The sequence below is a fragment of the Sorex araneus genome, chromosome 8 (genome assembly GCF_027595985.1).
Source record: "Sorex araneus isolate mSorAra2 chromosome 8, mSorAra2.pri, whole genome shotgun sequence".
NCBI classification, from domain to species: domain Eukaryota; kingdom Metazoa; phylum Chordata; class Mammalia; order Eulipotyphla; family Soricidae; genus Sorex; species Sorex araneus.
In genome coordinates, this window is record NC_073309.1 from 33,067,532 (window position 1) to 33,074,079 (window position 6,548).

Consider the following 6,548-nt stretch of genomic DNA (forward strand, 5'->3'; position numbering starts at 1 on the left):
TTGGTATAATGCTGTCGGAAGTATTGCTATTTTGACAATGTTGATCCTTCCAATCCATGAGCAGGGATATGTCTCCATTTCCTTATGTCTTCTTTATTTCTTCAAGTAGTGTTTTTCAGTTGTATTGGTAAAGGTTCTTCATCTCTCTCTCTTTTTTTTTTTTTGGCTTTTTGGGTCACACCCAGTGATGCACAGGGGTTACTCCTGGCTTTGCTCTCAGGAATTACTCCTGGCGGTGCTCAGGGGACCATATGGGATGCTGGGAATCAAACCTGGGTTGGCCGCGTGCAAGGCAAACGCCCTACCCGCTGTGCTATCACTCTAGCCCCTCTTCATTTCTTTAGTTAAGCTGATTCCAGGGTACTTGATTTTCTGGGACGCAATGGTAAATGGGATTTTTAAAAATATCTCTTTCTTGACTGAGCACAGCGGCCACTCAACACCTTTATTGCAAACCACAAGAGCTAATTAGAGAGAGAGAACAGAAGGGAATGCCCTGCCACAGTGGCAGGGTGGGGTGGGGGGGAGATGGGATTGGGGAGGGTGGGAGGGGCGCCGGGTTTACGGGTGGTGGAGAATGGGCACTGGTGAAGGGATGGGTTCCCGAACTTTGTATGAGGGAAGTATAAGCACAAAAGTGTATAAATCTGTAACTGTACCCTCACGGTGATTCTCTAATTAAAAATAAATAAATTATAAAAAATATATATCTCTTTCTTCTCTTCATTATTTGTATGTAGGAAACCCATGGACTATTGGGTATTGATTTTGTAACTGCTACTTTACTATATAAGCCTATTGTTTCTAGAAGCCTTTTGTAGAAGTTTTAGTATTTTCAAAGTATAATGTCATGTCCTCTGCAAATAGTGATAGCTTGAGTTGTTCCTTTCCTATCTGAATGCCTTTGATATCTTTTTCTTGCCTAAACTGCTCTGGCAAATACTTCAGGTATTCTACTGAATGGAAGTGGCAAGAGTAGGCAATCTTGTGTTGTGCCTGATCTTAGGTGGAAGGCTTTTAGTTTTTCCCCATAGAGAATAACGTTTGCTCTGGTCTTGTGGTAGTTGACTTTGACTACATTAAAGAAAGTTCCTTCAATTCCCATTTTGTTGAGAGACTTTTATCATGAATGACTGCTGGATCTTGTCAAATGCTTTCTCTGCATTTACTGGTATGATCATATGGGTTTTATGTTTTCTTTAATTGATATGGTGTATTATGTTGATTGACTTGCGAATGTTAAACCATCTTACATTCCCAGGATGCATCCTACTTAGTCAAGGTGTATGATCTTCTTGATCATACACCTTTTATTCTATTTGCTATTTATTCTATTATTTATTATTATTTATTCTATTTGTTAGTATTTTGTTGAGGATTTTTGCATTTGTGCTCAACAGGGATTTCAGCCTCTGATTCTCTTTTTGTGGTGTCTCTGTCTGCCTTTGACATCAGGGTGATAAGTTGCTTCATAGAAAGTTTCAGAGTGTTTCTGTTTCTTAAATTTCCTGGAAAAACTTAAGAAGGATTGTCCGAAGATCCTCTTTAAAGGTTTGGAAGAATTCACTAGAGAATCCATAGGCTTTTGTTTTCAGAAAGACTGTTAATTACCATTTGAATTTCTTCAATAGTAATAGATCTGTTCAGGTATTCCAAATCTCCCTGGTTCAGTCTTGGAAGGTTATAGGAATCCAGGAATTTACTCATTCTTCAAGGCTCTCTTGTTTAATGACATAAAGATTCTCAGAATAATTTGATGATCCTTTGAATTTCTGTGGTTTCTATTTTGATGTCTTCCCTTTTATTTCTGATTCAATTTATTAGAGTTCTCTTTCTCTGTTTCTTTATGACTCTTGCTAGTGGTTTACTGATATTGTTTATTTCTTCAACGAACCAGTTCTTGGTTTCATTAATCTTTTGGACTGTTTTTTTTTTAATTCCATCTCATTAATTTCTGCTCTAAATTTTATTATTTCCTTTCTCTGGTTTGGGGTCTTTTGTTGGTCACTTCCCAAGACCTTGATCTTAAGCTGTGAAGTTATTTATGTGAGCCTTTTCTTTCTTCCTGATGAATACTTGCAGAGCTATAAACTTTCCTCTTAACACTGCTTTTGCTGCTTACAAGTTCTTGTAGTTCATGTCCTCATTCTCATTTGTTTCCAGGAATCTTTTGATTCCTCTTTGATTTCCTCTCTGAGACACTGGTTGTTCAATAGTGAGCTGTTTAATTTCCAGGTGTTTGATTTGATTTTCCATTTCTGTGTCTGATTAACTTCTATTTTCAGTGCATCATGGTCTGAAAAGATAGTTCTCTCTTCTGCAACAGTACATTTTTAAAACTAAGTTTTTGCAGTGTGGTTTATAGACTGTTGCTAATAAGGTTTTATTCCTAACACTTTACCAGCTCCTTCTCCCGGTTGAATACTTCCTTCCACCATAGACATTATTCCCTCCCTGATCAATCCACTCATACCTCTCCACTGGCCATTTTTCTACTGAATAAAGTTCTCATGTTCTTTGTTTCTATTTTCTTCAGCCATGTGTCATTCCATCATCTTGTTTCTTTATATACCATATACATGACTATCTTCCTCCCTCTGAGTAACTTCACTCAGCTGATACTGTATAGGTCCCTTGATTTTTTGCTTTTCATGCCTTTTCAGACTATTTTCTACCTTCTGCTTTTTCTTAGCAATTTTTTCCTCATCATGGAGCCTCTAGAATTTTTGCTCAGCTTCTGTTATTTTGCTATTCAGAACTTGCATTGACCTTTTAAGATCACCTACCATGTTCATTTCTATCATTTTTGATTATAGTAGTTTTTTCATTTCAACTTTTATACTTTCTTATGCTTTGCTGATTAAGTGTGCTGTTTCTGTTTGAACTCATTAAACATCCTTATCAGACTGTCATTAAAAACATTGTCTGAAGATTTACTGGTGGTGTTTGTGCCTTTATTGATATTACTTTCACTCACTGAGGTTAGTGAGTATCTACACATTTTCTTCATTGGTTCTCTAGAATTCTTGTTGTGCTGAGGGTGAAGTCTTTTTAGTTAGGACCCCTGGAAGACACTGAGGGTCTGAGCTGTAATTGTTCTCTTCTCTGTCCATCTTCACCAAATGACAGGAAGTATAAAGCAGTGTATAATTTGCTGAGTAGAACTTTAGGAAGTTTAGGGGCTGCAGTGTGGAACCATTTATACGGCACAGGTCAGGTGTGGAGGCTGCTGGGAACCAGCAAGCTGGGAGGGGCTCTGCCTCCTGTTCTGGATTGGTCCCAGTGATGTCAGCCAAAGTCAGAACCTACCTGGAATAGAGCAGCAGACAGAAGATCTACCATGAATTGTTTAAATTAGTAGAAGATCTGGAAATTTCTTTCTACTACTTTCCAAAAGAAATACAGATTACTTAATGGTATTCCTTATTTTTTGAGCAATTCAAATAAAAATGACAATCTGATATTAACTCACATCTATGAGAATGGCTATTCTCTAAAAGTCAGAAAAAAGCAAGTGTTGGTGAGGATATATACATTTAAAAAAAGGAGCCTTGGCAGAGACTCTTTCAGACACCACACAAGGCTGAGTCATCCAGAGCACCCCAGAGGGGTTGAGTGAGCCCAGCACCCAGTCAGAGCCCTGGCACCCAAAAACCTCCACACTCCACAATCGCTGCTGTGCTCCTGGGCAGACTCCACTACTCAGGACAAGTCTCATCCAGAAATTAATCTGTTGAAAAACTCAGGTATGTGGGTTTTGTGATAGAAATCTCCAGGCTTTCATGGAGTTGGGAATGGGTTACATATCCCTTTACTTCCGAAAGCCCCAGCTCTACCTCTTAAAAATTTAACTCCAGCTACATCACCCTGCTAAAATTTTTGGACTTCCTGGAGCAACACCTCAAACACTGATAAACCAGGAGTATCACACCAGCTTGGATGGAATGCAATGTAGAAGGCAACCAATCTTGATTAACAAAATATCAACACAGAAGTCTTAACCTATAACAACATCTTACTAATCTCTTATACAAGGGTTTAATAGCTCCATGATAAGAAACAACAATCTTCACTAACTTTCTTCTGAGGAATAATTTTTTGATTATTCTCTAGCACAGTGGTAGGACGTTCGCCTTTCACGCGGCTGACCCGTGTTAGATTCCTCTGCCCCTCTTGGAGAGCCCGGCAAGCTACCAAGAGTATCAAGCCCACACGGCAGAGCCTGGCAAGCTACCCGTGGCGTAACAAATATGCCAAAAACAGTAACAATAAGTCTCACAATGAGAGATGTTACTGGTGCCCGCTCGAACAAATCAATGAACAATGGGATGATAGTGACAGTCTTTTAACAAATTATAATAACAATAGAAAATAAATTATTGAGGGCCTGCTATAGGAACAGGCTTATAGGGTAGTTGGGAAAATTGGAGATGTGGTAGTGAAAGGTACAATGGTAGTGGGATTGGTGCTGGAATGTCTGTAGCAAATCAATATGAACAACTTTGTAAATCACAAAAAAAAATGTGTACGGGGAAAATAAAACTTAAAAAATAAAAAAGGAAAAATCAAGTAAAAGGATCCTCGTGCACTTGGTGGGAATACAAATTGTTACTGCCATATGAAAAATAAAATAAAAATTTCTTTAAAATGTAATAGAATTATGGGCCAGAGAGATAGTACAGCGGGTAGGGCATTTACCTTCAGTGTTCCTGGTCCAAGCTTGATCTCCAATACCACATGTGGTTCCCTAAACCACACCAAGAGTAAGCCCTGAGCACAGAGTCAGGAGTATGCCCTGAGCACTGCAGGGTATGACCCAAAAGCAAGTAAAAAAAAAAGCAATATAATTACCATATGATCCAGTAATTCCATTGCAGAATATTTTTCCAAAGAATATGAAAACACAAATTTGAGGAGGTACATACACACCCATGTTCATCAAAACATTATTCATGATAACCAAAAGTTGGAAACAACTTAAATGTTCACTAAGAGATGCATGAATAAATAAGATGCATTTATTCATACAAATGCATACACAATGAACCAATACTCCAACTAACATTGACATGGCACTAAGAAGAAGGCTCAGTGCAGGAAGGTCAAAGAGTTCTCCTTTGACCACATTGCTTCCTGAGCGCCACCAGGTTCCAGCCCCCAACACTGGGTTGGGAGTAGCCCCGGAGGACCCCCAGGTGTATCCCACAATCAAACAAACTTAAAAAACATTGGCGGTAATATGGATAACCATAGAGCATACGATGCATGATGAACAGGCCAGAGAAAGTCGAACACTGTATGATTTCACTCTGTATGGTAGACAGATAAATAAATTAGATAAATAAACAAAACAGAATAAAAAACAAAGCCTTAGTCTACAAAAACAAAACAGAAGTCACCAGAGGAGAAGAGGGAGGAGTGGATAAATTAGATAAGTGAGGTCAATTTTATAATGATAAATAGAAGGTTGATTTTTAGTGACATGCATAATATAGCACTACATATAGATGTACTTAAATCTGCATGATTGGGGCTGGAATGATAGCACAGCGGGTAGGGCGTTTGCCTTGCACGCATCCAACCCAGGTTCGATTCCCAGCATCCCATATGGTCCCCTGAGCACCACCAGGAGCAATTCCTGAGTGCATGAGCCAGGAGTAACCCCTGTGCAACACCGAGTGTGACCCAAAAAGCAATAAATAAATAAATAAATAAAAATAAATCTGCATGATAAAATTTACATAATGTTATAAGCCAATGTTACGATTCAAAGAGCAAAGGGAACAAAAATTTAGTCTGGCAGTTACCTCTCAGAGAAAAAGAGGCCCAGGACACAAGGGTGACAGGAAAATAAGACACTATCCTTTCTGGCATGACTCTCCTGGAAGGTCACTTCTCCAGGCACTGTCCATTGTCAAGGAGAACAGGCCTGGTGCTGAAGTGATAGCACAGTGGGTAAGGCATTTGCCTTGCACGCAGCAGACCCAAGTTTGATTCCCAGCATCCCATATGGTCCCCCGAGCACTGCCAGGAGTAATTCCTGAGTGAAGAACTAGATGTAACCCCTGAGCAACGCTGGGTGTGACCCAAAAAGAAAAAAAGAAAAAGGAAAAAGGAGACTAGTGCTCTGCCCATAATGTACAGTCCCTTTCTGCATGTTGAAGAAAAAGCCTGGCCTTGGGTCTGTACCTGCATCTTTCTACAACTTCTCAGTCCTGTGGACAAGGACTGAGGAGTGAAACCATACAGGAAGCATGGACAACAAAGTGGTGGCCTGAGGGCTGTGGTCTGCTAACCTCAGAACTCAAGCATCAGGATGACTGGAGAGAAGAAGGCCTGAGAGCAAGCAAGGAAGGACTTGTAGCATAATATCTTGGATTGAAAGGTCTTCAGATTTATATCATAGTAACACATAGAAATTGAAGGTGCCTGAGTATATAATAATTAATATGCTATACACTTTATGTTAAAGATCATAAAAAACCAGGTAAGCCTTCAAAATATATATACTCACTTTTAAATATGTATTTACTCCTGCCAAGCCACAT

The 6,548-nt window shown here is 39.2% G+C and overlaps 1 pseudogene; it reads left to right on the forward strand.

Annotated features, from left to right (window-relative positions):
* Positions 1-6,069: 6,069 nt before the first annotated feature.
* On the forward strand, positions 6,070-6,258 carry LOC129406878 (small nucleolar RNA SNORA73 family; annotated as a pseudogene).
* The last annotated feature ends 290 nt before the right edge of the window (positions 6,259-6,548 follow it).